Here is a 15631-nt window from a genome sequence, read left to right on the forward strand (position 1 = left end):
CATGTGAGACCATCAGTTAGAAAATTAAAGCTGAAGCGGAACTGGACCATGCAACATGACAATGACCCAAAACATACTAGTAAATCAACCAAAGATTGGCTGAAAAAGAAGAAATGGAGAGTCCTGGAATGGCCAAGTCAAAGTCCAGATTTGAATCCCATTGAGATGCTGTGGGGTGACTTGAAAAGGGCTGTACGTGCAAGAAACCCCTCAAACATCTCACAGCTGAAAAAGTTCTGCATTGAGGAGTGGGGTAAAATTTCCTCAGACCGATGTCGAAGACTGGTAGATGGCTACAAGAACCGTCTCACTGCAGTTATTTCAGCCAAAGGAGGTAACACTCGCTATTAGGGGCAAGGGTGTCCTATCTTTTTCCTCAGTTAGAATAGGCATTTTTGTAGAATGACATTTACAGAAGATCTTGAAAAGACTTTTCTTCAGTTTTCTTTGTTTAGTCGGATTACTTTAATCTCTCTGTATTGTTGAAACGGAGATGAAATAACCTTTTATTAAAAATGTTACAAAAAACCACATGCTTTCAAAGGGTGTCCTAATTTTTTCACATGACTGTAGATAGATAGATAGATAGATAGATAGATAGATAGAAGATGGATAGATAGATGATAGATATGAGATAGATAGAATATGAATAGATAGATAATAGATAGATAGATAGAAGATGAATAGATAGATGATAGATAGATGATAGATAGATTTGAGATAGATGGATAGATAGATAGAAGATGGATAGATAGATGATAGATATGAGATAGATAGATAGATAGATAGATAGATAGATAGATAGAAGATAGATAGATAGATATGAGATAGATAGATAGATAGATAGATAGATAGAAGATGAATAGATAGATGATAGATAGATAGATAGATAGATAGATAGATAGATAGATAGAAGATGGATAGATAGATGATAGATATGAGATAGATAGATAGATAGAATATGAATAGATAGATGATAGATAGATAGATAGATAGATAGAAGATGAATAGATAGATGATAGATAGATGATAGATAGATTTGAGATAGATGGATAGATAGATAGAAGATAGATAGATAGATAGATATGAGATAGATAGATAGATAGATAGATAGATAGATAGATAGCTAGAAGATGGATAGATAGATGATAGATATGAGATAGATAGATAGATAGATAGATAGATAGATAGATAGATAGATAGAATATGAATAGATAGATGATAGATAGATATGAGATAGATAGATAGATAGAAGATGAATAGATAGATAGATAGATAGATAGAAGATGGATAGATAGATGATAGATAGATATGAGATAGATAGATAGAAAGAAAGAAGATAGATCGATAGATAGAAAGAAGATGGATAGATAGATTATAGATAGATAGATAGATAGATAGATAGATATGAGATAGATAGAAGATGAATAGATAGATGATAGATAGATATGAGGTAGATAGATAGAAGATAAATAGATAGAAAGAAGATGAATAGATAGATAGGAGATAGATAGATAGATAGATAGATAGATAGGAGATACATTGAAGATACAACTTTACAGAGACACTGCTGCAGGTGAGGGACTACAGCTCAGACACCCATCACTTAGACCACCATCAATACAGGCAAACCCTAAAGCCTGTATTATGTAGCAGACACCTATACCCATAAGCTGCTGCACATGTGTATATAAAATTTCACTAAAAATGAAGAAGTCTCACCTTCTTTAATATCCTCAGAAAAAAAATGCTTTTGCTGGGCCTTAATTACCAAATAGCCAAATAGGACTTAATTACAAGCCAAGTCTCTTGTAATATAAAGCTCCAGGAATCTTACATCCTCCACTCTCTCCACTTCCGCTCCATTTCTATAAAGTGAGGGAGGTGCCATTTTCTTCGTCTTTCTAAAATCAATTAAAACCTCCTTTGTTTTTACTACATTAAGAATCCGATTATTATCTGAGCACCACCCGACTAATCCCTGAACTTCCTCCCTATAATACCTTTAATCGTTCTCTAATATTAATCTTGCTGCAGTGGTATTATCAGCAAACTTCACTTTAGCATTGTGCCAGCGGGACCCTCAGGAACCGGTGCAGAGGATGGGAGTGGTAGTGGCCCTGATGTGATGTTGTGTCACAGTGTACTCCCTCAGGCCGTTGCTCCCTTGGGATCGGTGCAGTGGAAAGGTGGTATGAAGAATCAGGCCAGAAGTTAATGTAGAACAGCCTCTTTTTACGTAAGTGTAACATATAACTTGTGGCACATCCAGCAGTAAATATAAAGGGCAGTTTCTGGCACTAAATGATGGAAATAGATTAGTAATTGCAGACGCTTGTGGATATAGGTGTCCACTGTGTGATTCAGGCTTGAGCTTAGTCTGGTCTAGCGGTGGTTTAGGAGATATAGTCCCTCACCTGCAGCAGTGTCTGTAAAGCTGTATCTCGCTGATGACTCTGCTGACTTATCTCACGGATGCTTTCTGGAAGCAGAATTTGCTAATCTCTCTATATTGTTGGTCTCATAGGAGAAGAATAAGGAGTAGGAGCTCTGGCATGAGCGCTTCCACTCCTCTCTTTTGTCTGGAACTCCCCATCCTGGCCGGAAGAAGGACCAGACAACTCCTACCAAGAGGGGAGGTACAAGGTGGTTAGCCCTGTTCTTGCTAGCTTTTGAAACCAGACCGACACCTAATAACTAGAGCCCCCAAACTACCACCATGCAGGAGCCCCAACACCAGGTGTGCCTCGAGGGAAGAAAGCCCTCCAGTCACTGCATGGCCCTAGGGAGTGCCAGTGTGAGGATTACTACTGTGATTTGTAAGTACAGCCGCCAGAGCCACTACCCCTCCCATCCTCCACCTGCTCCTACTTTGCCGTTGCAACAATGATGGTAGTTAGAGTACTCCCAGTCTCTCACTCTGTAAAGACACTTTGCAATCACTCCTATTAACCATAAGCATGCTATCCTGTTCTTATTAACCATTTCTGCAGTTCCCTAGCTGAGGGGTGCAGATTTAAAGGGGTTCTGCACTTTGTTTAAACTGATGATCTATCCTCTGGATAGATCATCAGCATCTGATCGGCGGGGGTCTGACACCCGGGACCCCCGCCGATCAGCTGTTTGAGAAGGCAGCAGCGCTCCAGCAGCACCACGGCCTTATCACTGTTTACCGCAGGCCCAGTGACGTCACGACTAGTATCACTGGCCTGGGCGGGGCTAAGCTCTGTCCACTTGAATTGAGCTTAGCCCCGCCCAGGCCAGTTGATACTAGTCGTGACGTCACTCGGCCAGCCGTAAACAGTGAGAAGGCCGCGGCGCTGCTGGAGCGCCACTGCCTTCTCAAACAGCTGATCGGCGGGGGTCCCAGGTGTCGGACCCCCGCCGATCAGATGCTGATGATCTATTCAGAGGATAGATCATCAGTTTAAACAAAGTGCAGAACCCCTTTAAGATACAGATTGCCAAATCTTCTAAAAAGTGTGGCAGGTGCTTGAGCAATAGTCCCAGCCTTGATGTGGTGTTTAGACCTTCGAACGTCTGTTTCACACTGCCGGCTGTACTCTGCCGGAGATCTCTGGATCTGGCATTGCCGGATGTTACTGGAGTGCCCGCCGTCCCCATTGACTATAATAATATAAAATGTGATCGATTTTGGCCGGACAAGAACCACTGTGTGCACAGCCGCAACTGCTTGCCGGAACTACTGCTGGCAGCGTGAATCAGGCCTAAGATGGCTTGTCTCCTCACAGGATTACTCTGATGTTGAAGTTGTTTCCCAGGTATACAGGTTCTCTGAGCAGGAAGCCTGGTCTTCAGAGACTCTATCTCATGTCCTTTCTGCAGATGTCCTCAGACTAGACTCACTAACCAGGGGGGTGGACCTTGGTCCATCATCCTGTCAACCTAACCAGTGAATCCAATGTTAACCATGTAATTGCCTATACATTTGCCACTGGTGTAACACAATGCATAGAAAAATAAATGCTTTATGCATAAATCAGTATTTAACTTGGTGACTTTGAATGAACTTTTTTTTTAGCAGTAATTAACCCTTTGCAGCCACCCACTGGGTTAATGCAGTTTGCTTGTTGCCCTTAGCAATCAATCAAAATTCCACTTTTGTTTCTGTTCTGAAGCATTTGGCTGAATAAGCAGATAATATTGCACGAAACACTTCAGAATTCATCCTGCTGCTTTTGTCAGCAGTCACATAATAAATACAAGAGAACCAGTTCCATTGGCAGCCATACATGCCCACGCCATGAAACTACCACCACCATGCTTCACTGATGAGGTGGTATGCTTAGGACCATGAGCAGTTCCTTTCCTTTGCCATACTCTTCTCTTCCCATCACTCTGGTACAAGTTGATCTTGGTCTCATCTGTCCATAGGATGTTGTTCCAGAACTGTGAAGGCTTTTTTAGATGTTGTTTGGCAAACTCTAATCTGGCCTTCCTGTTTTTGAGGCTCACCAATGGTTTACATCTTGTGGTGAACCCTCTGTATTCACTCTGGTGAAGTCTTCTCTTGATTGTTGACTTTGACACACATACACCTACCTCCTGGAGAGTGTTCTTGATCTGGCCAACTGTTGTGAAGGGTGTTTTCTTCACCAGGGAAAGAATTCTTCGGTCATCCACCACAGTTGTTTTCCGTGGTCTTCCGAGTCTTTTGGTGTTGCTGAGCTCACCGGTGCGTTCCTTCTTTTTAAGAATGTTCCAAACAGTTGTTTTGGCCACGCCTAATGTTTTTGCTATCTCTCTGATGGGTTTGTTTTGTTTTTTCAGCCTAATGATGGCTTGCTTCACTGATAGTGACAGCTCTTTGGATCTCATCTTGAGAGTTGACAGCAACAGATTACAAATGCAAATAGCACACATGAAATGAACCCTGGACCTTTTATCTGCTCATTGTAATTGGGAAAATAAAGGCAATAACACACACCTGGCCATGGAACAGCTGAGAAGCCAATTGTCCCATTACTTTTGGTCCCTTAACAAGTAGGAGGCACATATGCAAACTGTTGTAAATCCTACACCGTTCACCTGATTTGGATGTAAATACCCTCAAATTAAAGCTGACAGTCTACAGTTAAAGCACATCTAGTTTGTTTTATTTCAAATCCATTGTGGTGGTGTATAGAGCCAAAAATGTTAGAATTGTGCTGATGTCCTAATATTTATGGACCTGACTGTATAGTGCTTTGAAAAGGTATTCATACCCCTTGAAATTTTCCCACATTTTTTCAGAGGTTTGTTAGTGAATATTAGTGAACAGCATCATGAAAACCAAGGAACATACCAGACAGGTCAGGGAAAAAGTTGTGGATAAGTGTAAAGTAGGGTTAGGTTATAAAAAAATATCTCAAGCTCTGAACATCTCACAGAGCACTGTTCAATCCATCATCTGAAAATGGAAGGAGTGTGGGACAACTGCAAACCTACCAAGACATGGCCGTTCACCTAAACTGACAGCCCAGACAAGGAGAACACAAATTAGAGAAGAAGCCAAGAGTCCCATTGTCAGCAGTGACAGGGAAGCTGGTCAGAGTCAATGGGAAAATGGATGGAGCTAAATATGGGACAATCATGGAGAAAAACTATTAGAGGCTGAAAAAGACTTGAGACTGGGGCAGAGGTTCACCTTCCAGCAGGACAACGACCCTAAACATACATCCAGAGCTACAATGTAATTTTTTAGGTCAAAGCATATTCATGTGTTAGAATGGCCCAGTCACAGTCCAGACCTAAATCCCATTGAGAATCTTTGGCAAGACTTGAAAATTGCTGTTCACAGACGCTCTCCATCCAATCTGACTGAGCGTGGACTATTCTGCAAAGAAGAATGGGCAAAAAATTCAGCCTCTAGATTTGCAAAGCTGGTGAAGACATACCCCAAAAGACGAGCAGCTGTAATTGCAGTGAAAGGTGGTCCTGAATAGTACTGACTCAGGGGGCTGAATACAAATGCACGCCACACTTTCCAGATTTTCTTTTATTAAAAATGGTGAAATCATGTATTATTTTCTTCTCACGTCACACATACCCGTCTATCACATAAAATCCCAATAAAATACATTTAAGTTTGTGGATTTAACGTGCAAAAAGTTCAAGGGGTATGAATACTTTTTCAAGGCACTGTAAATATATACACTCACCTAAAGAATTATTAGGAACACCTGTTATTTTCTCATTAATGCGATTATCTAGTCAACCAATCACATGGCAGTTGCCTCAATGCATGTAGGGTTGTGGTCCTGGTCAAGACAATCTCCTGAACTCCGAACTGAATGTCAGAATGGGAAAGAAAGGTGATTTAAGCAATTTTGAGCGTGGCATGGTTGTTGGTGTCAGACCGGCCGGTCTGAGTATTTCACAATCTGCTCAGTTACTGGGATTTTCACGCACAACCATTTCTAGGGTTTACAAAGAATGGTGTGAAAAGGGAAAAACATCCAGTATGCGGCAGTCCTGTGGGCGAAAATGCCTTGTTGATGCTAGAGGTCAGAGGAGAATGGGCCGTTATTTCAGTCAACGTTGCTCTTCTATCAGCTTGAATCACTCGTTACAACCGAGGTATGCAGCAAAGCATTTGTGAAGCCACAACACGCACAACCTTGAGGCAGATGGGCTACAACAGCAGAAGACCCCACCGGGTACCACTCATCTCCACTACAAATGGGAAAAAGAGGCTACAATTTGCACGAGCTCACCAAAATTGGACTGTTGAAGACTGGAAAAATGTTGCCTGGTCTGATGAGTCTCGATTTCTGTTGAGACATTCAAATGGTAGAGTCCGAAATTGGTGAGAACAGAATGAGAACATGTATCCATCATGCCTTGTTACCACTGTGCAGGCTGGTGGTGGTGGTGTAATGGTGTGGGGGATGTTTTCTGGGCACACTTTAGGCCCCTTAGTGCCAATTGGCCATCATTTAAATGCCACGAGCTACCTGAGAATTGTTTCTGACCATGTCCATCCCTTCATGACCACCATGTACCCATCCTCTGATGGCTACTTCCAGCAGGATAATGCACCATGTCACAAAGCTCGAATCATTTCAAACTGGTTTCTTGAACATGACAATGAGTTCACTGTACTAAAATGGCCCCCACAGTCACCAGATCTCAACCCAATAGAGCAGGGGTAGGCAACCTCCGGCACTCCAGGTGTTGGGAAACTACAACTCCCAGCATGCACATTTGCTCTGCTCTTCTCAAAAATCCCATGGAAATAAATGGAGCATGCTGGGAATTGCAGTTTGACAACAGCTGGAGTGCCGAAGGTTGCTGACCCCTGCAATAGAGCATCTTTGGAATGTGGTGGAACGGGAGCTTCGTGCCCTGGATGTGCATCCCTCAAATCTCCATCAACTGCAAGATGCTATCCTATCAATATGGGCCAACATTTCTAAAGAATGCTATCAGCACCTTATTGAATCAATGCCACGTAGAATGAAGGCAGTTCTGAAGGCAAAGGGGGTCCAACACCGTATTAGTATGGTGTTCCTAATAATTCTTCTAGAACATGCAGTGCAAGTGTGAATGTGACCCTGGGACTATCACTGCGGCTGCACAACATCATCGCTGGCACTGCGCAGCTTGTCTGCCACATACCGCTCCATGAACTATTTCTTACATTCTGTGAGAAAAATGTGCAGGATCTATGAACACTATGTCAGTGCTCCCTCCAAAGTCACACTCACAAGCCTCAGTCTACAAGCTCCGCCAGACACTGGGGGTCACTGGTTTCATATCCCAGTATGGATGACACTGCTAAAGCTAAAGCGGTTGTGACATTTACAACTTTTCACAGTAAAGTGTATTTTCATCAAGTGCTATAGCTCCCATTCCTGCTTGGATTGGCTTTTTTTTCCAATTCTTTTTCAAATGTACCTCATTTGCAGTTTTCTTTTATCCCCCATGCTTGAATCCTACATCCATGCCGTCCCATCATGTCCTAGCGCAGAGAGATGTGTCCTGATATCAGATCATGTGACACTAACCAGTTCACATATTCAAAATGCGTGGTGTAACTGAAACTATAGCAATTTGCAAATGTCCATCACTTGTTAGAACAAAATTATCCTTATGTTTATCTCATATCTATCTATCTCATATCTATCTAGTATCTATCTCATATGTATCTATCTATCTATTATCTATGTATCTATCTATATACAGTACAGACCAAAAGTTTGGACACACCTTCTCATTCAAAGAGTTTTCTTTATTTTCATGACTATGAAAATTGTAGATTCACACTGAAGGCATCAAAACTATGAATTAACACATGTGGAATTATATACATAACAAAAAAGTGTGAAACAACTGAAAATATGTCATATTCTAGGTTCTTCAAAGTAGCCACCTTTTGCTTTGATTACTGCTTTGCACACTCTTGGCATTCTCTTGATGAGCTTCAAGAGGTAGTCACCTGAAATGGTCTTCCAACACTCTTGAAGGAGTTCCCAGAGATGCTTAGCACTTGTTGCCCTTTTGCCTTCACTCTGTGGTCCAGCTCACCCCAAACCATCTCGATTGGGTTCAGGTCCGGTGACTGTGGAGGCCAGGTCATCTGGCGCAGCACCCCATCACTCTCCTTCATGGTCAAATAGCCCTTACACAGCCTGGAGGTGTGTTTGGGGTCATTGTCCTGTTGAAAAATAAATGATGGTCCAACTAAACGCAAACTGGATGGAATAGCATGCCGCTGCAAGATGCTGTGGTAGCCATGCTGGTTCAGTATGCCTTCAATTTTGAATAAATCCCCAACAGTGTCACCAGCAGAGCACCCCCACACCATCACACCTCCTCCTCCATGCTTCACGGTGAGAACCAGGCATGTAGAGTCCATCCGTTCACCTTTTCTGCGTCGCACAAAGACACGGTGGTTGGAACCAAAGATCTCAAATTTGGACTCATCAGACCAAAGCCCAGATTTCCACTGGTCTAATGTCCATTCCTTGTGTTCTTTAGCCCAAACAAGTCTCTTCTGCTTGTTGCCTGTCCTTAGCAGTGGTTTCCTAGCAGATATTCTACCATGAGTTTTTCTAGAGTTGTGTCTGCTGCTAGAACTCTGTGTGGCATTGACCTGGTCTCTAATCTGCTGTTAACCTGCGATTTCTGAGGCTGGTGACTCGGATGAACCTATCCTCCGCAGCAGAGGTGACTCTTGGTCTTCCTTTCCTTGGGCGGTCCGCATGTGAGCCAGTTTCTTTGTAGTGCTTGATGGTTTTTGTGAATGCACTTGGAGACACTTTCAAAGTTTTCCCAATTTTTCGGCTGACTGACTGACCTTCATTTCTTAAAGTAATGATGGCCACTCGTTTTTCTTTACTTAGCTGCTTTTTTCTTGCCATAATACAAATTCTAACAGTCTATTCAGTAGGACTATCAGCTGTGTATGACTTCTCCACCACCTGACTTCTCCACAACGCAACTGATGGTCCCAACCCCATTTATAAGGCAAGAAATCCCACTTATTAAACCTGACAGGGCACACCTGTGAAGTGAAGACCATTTCAGTTGACTACCTCTTGAAGCTCATCAAGAGAATGCCAAGAGTGTGCAAAGCAGTAATCAAAGCAAAAGGTGGCTACTTTGAAGAACCTAGAATATGACATATTTTCAGTTGTTTCACACTTTTTTGTTATGTATATAATTCCACATGTGTTAATTCATAGTTTTGATGCCTTCAGTGTGAATCTACAATTTTCATAGTCAAGAAAATAAAGAAAACTCTTTGAATGAGAAGGTGTGTCCAAACTTTTGGTCTGTACTGTATGTATTTATCTATCTACCTCATATCTATCTATCTATCTATCTCATATCTATCTATTATCTATGTATCTATCTATATATGTATTTATCTATCTATCTCATATCTATCTTTCTCAAATCTTATCATACTAGGCCACGCCTCTAACTCCGCCCAAAGCATAATTATTGATCCCCATCACAACTGCAGCAGCTGGGGACCGGTGAGTATAAGTTCCTTTATTTTTTTACAGCATGTGGAGCCCCTGGGACAATTTTTTCTCTTGTGCTTCAATATCCATTTAAATATTAGCATGTAATTCATGGGATTATAGATATTTTAAAGGGGTTCTCTGGGAATTAAGAAAATTAAAATACTTAAATATTACTTTATTATAAATACACCAGCAGAAGGATCCGGCTTCACACGGGTATATTTCATTTATTTCATTTAATGTTTGTGTGTCGTTAAAAGATATCGACAGTATCCACTATAAAAGTGACCTCTACAGCACCCCACCCCTTTAACAGTAAATTTCATAGTCCCCCACCCCTTAACACTGACCCCCCACAGTGCTCTGCCACTTTAAAATGGGACCTTCACAGTAGCCTATCCCCTTAACTTTGACCTTCACAGCAGCTCGCCCCTTTAACAGAGTTTCACAGCACCCCATTAACTTGACAGTGACCTCCTCAAGGGCCGCCCCCTTTACAGTGACCTCCACAGTACCCTGCTGCCTTAATAGTTACCTCCATAGCAGTTGCCCCTTTAATAGTGGACCCTGCCCCCTTAACAGTGACCTCCACAGTGCCCGCCCCTTTAATAGTGATCTCCACAGCGCCCTGCCCCGTTAATGCTAGGGCTACACGACATGTGTCGCGCAACATTTTGTCTTAACAATTGTTATAATGATAGGCTATAGTGTTGCACTGCGACATGTGACATGCTGCGACTGCGACACAACAGTTGCAAAAAATCCATCCAAGACGTCACAGTCGCAGAATGTCACATGTTGCAGTGCAACATCATAGAAAATCGTTATAAAAATTGTCATGCGACATTGGTGTGACATCAATGTCGCGCGACACATGTAGCAGTGCAGTTGTGCTCTAAGTGTCGTGCGACTTAGGCTACTTTCACACTTGCTTTTGGTGCGGATCCGTCATGGATCTGCACAAACGCATCCGTTCAGAACGGATCAGTTTGTATTATCTTTAACATAGCCAAAACGGATCCGTCTTGAACACCATTGAAAGTCAATGGAGGACGGATCCGATTTCTATTGTGCCAGATTGTGTCAGTGAAAAAAGATCCGTCCCCATTGACTTACATTGTGTGTCAGGAAGGATCCGTTTGGCTCAGTTTCGTCGGACGGACACCAAAATGCTGCAGGCAGTGTTTCGGTGTCCGCCTCCAAAGCGGAATGGAGACTGAACGGAGCCAAACTGATGCATTCTGAGCGGATCCTTTTCCATTCAAAATGCATTAGGGCAAAACTGATCCGTTTTGGACCGCGTGTGAGAGCCCTGAACGGATTTTACAAACAGAAACCAAAACGCCAGTGTGAAAGTAACCTTATTATCGCACGACACATGTCGTCTTGTAGCCCTAGCCTAAAGCTGATCTACAGCATTGAAGAAAAATGGCTCGGTTGTTATGGAAACCTGGAGTAAAACTGTGTGTATGCGGAGACTAAGGGCCTGCGAGTAGTGATGGACGAATATCGGCCGGGACGGTTCTTGAACGCGCGTTCGTGATCAAATGTTCGTGAACCGCGCATTTGCGGTGGGCCCCATTGGCTTTAATGGGAAGCAAACCTGAAAAACCTTCAGGTCATGTTTGCAGCCACCAAACACTTACTAGAAGTGCACAAATAGTCCCACAACATGGACAGTGACATACCAGAGGCGGATCATTGGCAAAAATTCCCGCAAAAAATATGTATTTTAATCAGGGGCCATTTTTATGTGTCTTAAAGGGAAACTCTCATAAATGTGCCCTGCTGGAGCCTAGAAAAAAATATTTTAGGCCACGGGAGTACAGGCCCCAAAAATTAGGCATTCACCTGACAGAAAATAACTTGTGATTATGTGGCTGGAGGTACATTAGGCGGTCACTGGCAATTTTTTTTTACTGTAGGCCAGTACAGGCCCCAAAAATTAGGCATTCACCTGACTGAAAAGAACTTGTGATGATGTGGCTGGAGGTACATTAGGCGGTCACTGGATAAAAATGTTACTGTAGGCCACTGGAGTAGATGCCCCAAAAATTAGGCATTCACCTGACAGAAAAGGCCTTTTATGCCGCTGTATATACATAAGATAAGATCTTTTCTTTGTTCTGGGTGGTGGTGGATATGTGTGGGCTGGCATGAGGAAATTCAATTACACGTGGTCGTTACAGGTGTTGAATTCCTCCGAGATCCATGCCCCATTCATTTTTAGAAATGTGAGATAGTCCACACTGTCGTGAGCTAGGCGAGTGCGCTTATCGGTCACGATCCCTCCAGCTGCGCAGAACGTCAGACAGGACACTCGATGAGGGGCAAGCCAAAAGTTCTATGGCAAATTGTGCCAGCTCTGGCCACAGGTCAAGCCTGCACACCCAGTAGTCCAGGGGTTCCTCGCTTCTCAGAGTGTCCACATCGGCCATTAACCCGATGTAGTCGGACACATGTTGGTCTAGGAGTTCCCTGAGGCTGGATCCAGAGGGCGGCTGTCGATGGGTTGTGTGCAAGAATGATCTCATATCCGAAGTGACCGACATATCTTCAAACCGCCCTCTTCTTGCAGGTGCAGTAGGATTGGTACCCGCACCTGTTTCACTGTGGGTGGAAATTCCTCTGCTAGTGTCCGCAACAGCAGAATGCAGTATCTCTCGCAGCAAGGCCTGGAAATGCTGCATTCTGCCAGCCCTCTGTGATGCTGGTAACATGTCCACCCAGTACTGGTCCTTGCCCTTTATGCTTTTTATACAGGGGTCCCTCTTCAAATGCTGGAGCATGAAGGCCCCCATTTGCACTAAATTGGAAGCGGTGGAGCACCCTGGCTCCTGCTCATCGCCCAGGAGAATGTCATCCTCGGTCTCCTTCCCCCAGCCACGGATGACACTAGGATTCCTTGAAAAGTTTAAAGTCCACCTCAAAGCCTGCTATAGTGGAAGCAGGTATATCGCGGCCCTCAATTAGTATTTCGTGGAAGCATGTATATCAAACCCCTTAATAAGTATTTTGTGGAAGCAAGTATATCGCAGGCCTCAATCAATATTTGGTGGAAGTAGGTATATCAAACCCCTTAATCAGTATTTTGTGGAAGCAGGTATATTGCACCCCCCCAATCAATATTTGGTGGAAACAGGTATATCGCACCCCTCAATCAATATTTGGTGGAAGCAGGTATATTGAACCCTTTAATCAGTATTTTGTGGAAGCAGGAATATCACGCCCCTTAATTATTTTTTTGCCACAACAGTTATATCACACCACCCTGTTTATTTGGGGCAACAGGTATATCGCAGCCCTCAATCAGTATTTTGTGGAAGAAGGTATATCACGCCCCTCAATCAGTTTTTTTGGGGGGTAACAGGTATATCGCACCCGTTGCAAATAGTTGTTCCACTAACGCTTGTCCCTCTATATAGCTGCGGTATCGCAGCAGAACCGCACACAACTGCTGCACAATGCAAATGCACAATATACTTTCTATGTTAAAAAGTATAGTATAGGTATATCACACCCCTCAATCAGTTTTTTGGGGGGCAACAGGTATATCACACCCGTTGCAATTAGTTGTTCCAATAGCGTTTATCCCTCTATATTGCTGCGGTATCGCGGCAGAACTGCAAGCAACTGCTGCACAATACAAATGCACTATAATATACTTTCTATGTGAGAAAGTATATTATAAGTACAGTATATCACACCCTCAGTATATCACACCTATAGACAGCACATCTATAACAGTCCTTAAAATGATTTTTCTGGCCCTATTAGCTAGCGTTTGGTGTCCCTAACAGCCTGTCTCTGCTCCACACAGCAACCTCTCCCTACACTGGCAAAACACAGAATTTAAAATGGCTGCCAGATCAGGTTATTTGATAGGGTGGGGGTATGTCCATGTGCTGAAACATCTCAATTGGCTATCCTGTCCCACCTGATGGATGTGTCATGGGTCAAAGTTCAGACCAATGCAAAAGAATATGGCGCCGGTGGACATCTCCATATGTTCGCATATTCGGCGAACCTGCGAGCTTCTATTAGCTGATAAGGGACATGTGACCGTGTGTATGGCAGTTGGGATATGAAGAGAAAGACTTGCAGGCTTGTATTGGCTAATACAGGTTATTTTTTGGGAATATCTCAGGAACGGTACGTCCTAGAGAGCTGTGACCCCCACAAGATTTCTTTCCAGGTAGCAAGGGATGTGTATACCAAGTTTCGTTGAAATCAATGGTGGCGTTTTTGATTGATCGCGGAACATACATACATATATACATTCACACTTACATACATATATACATACATACATACACACATATATACGTCCTTCTTTATATCTATAGATAGATTCCCTAAATACCTTTGATTAGCTATAATGGCTCATTTTTCTAGGGAGCAATCATTAGGTGAAATAAAATGGCAGCAGTCCTATTAGTACACACAAAACCTGTCCTAATTACACAGGACTGAGCTAAAGAGTTGCCTCATCATCCTCTCTGCTGGTCAGGGATTATGATCCTGAATACAGTTTAATTTGATCTTCAGCTGAATCTCTGTAGGAATAAAGTTTATGAGGAGACATAAGGTACAGAGAGGAGGTGGGGGTGTCCCTGATGGGCCACAGCACTTGTATGCAGTCTCCATTACCACAGCCCCACATTACCACAGTCTGTCCTGTCCGTCCTTTCTTTACTTTAGCTGTTTTCTCATGAACTCCATTCCTTTAGATATTCAGCTGAATATTTTATCTGTATTCAGGATTATAATCCCTGACAAGAGCTGCCTCATCACCCTCTCAAGAGCAGAGAGGAGGATGAGGTAGCTCTTTACCTCAGTGTTTTAAAGGAACAGGTTTTTGTGTGTACTAATAGGATGGCAGCCGTTTTATTTCTCCCGATGATTGCTTCCTAGACAAAGCGAGTCATTATAACTAATGAAAGTTATTTGGGAATATATTTATACTAAAGTAATATTTAAGTATTTTTATTTTCTTAATTCCTGGAGAACCCCTTTAAGGTCCAAATTACACCAAATAATGAAGTTATGGTTTAATATACAGGTAGAAACCATACAGATAGTTTAGTAAGGAGCAATTTAGTAAATTTATTAATGCACATTTATGCACTAATTCCCCAGGTCAAAAAGAGGGACATTTAAGGATCAAAGAGGGACAGAGGGACATAGGTCAAAAAGAAGGACTGTCCCTCCAAAAGAGGGACACTTGGGAGGTCTGGTATTGCCCTCCTCAGTACAACAATACAATTTAATCTAATGCACTGGAAGAGCTGAAGGACCGTCCTATGATGATATCACAGTCCATGTGATCAGTGCTAAAGGCAGTGGTTGAGAAGGACCTGTGATGATGTCACCATCATGTGACCAGTGCAGGAGAGGAGCTCAGTAGTGAAGAGGAGAACTCCTGGGGAAGAAGCTATGGTGAGGTCTGTACATGAGGAGAGGTAAGTGAAGGGAGAGGCAGAGCGATGCTGGGAGTTGTGGTTATTTAACTGGGATTGTATGTTAGGGCTGAAGGGAGGGATGTTATGTACATGGGAGTGTGGAGGGAGTAATGTTATTTACATGGAACTGTATGATAAAGGCGGCTGTGGGAGGGAGTGATGTTATTTACATGGAACTGAATGTTGAGGGGT

Source organism: Bufo gargarizans, chromosome 2, assembly GCF_014858855.1.
Source record: "Bufo gargarizans isolate SCDJY-AF-19 chromosome 2, ASM1485885v1, whole genome shotgun sequence".
Taxonomy (NCBI): domain Eukaryota; kingdom Metazoa; phylum Chordata; class Amphibia; order Anura; family Bufonidae; genus Bufo; species Bufo gargarizans.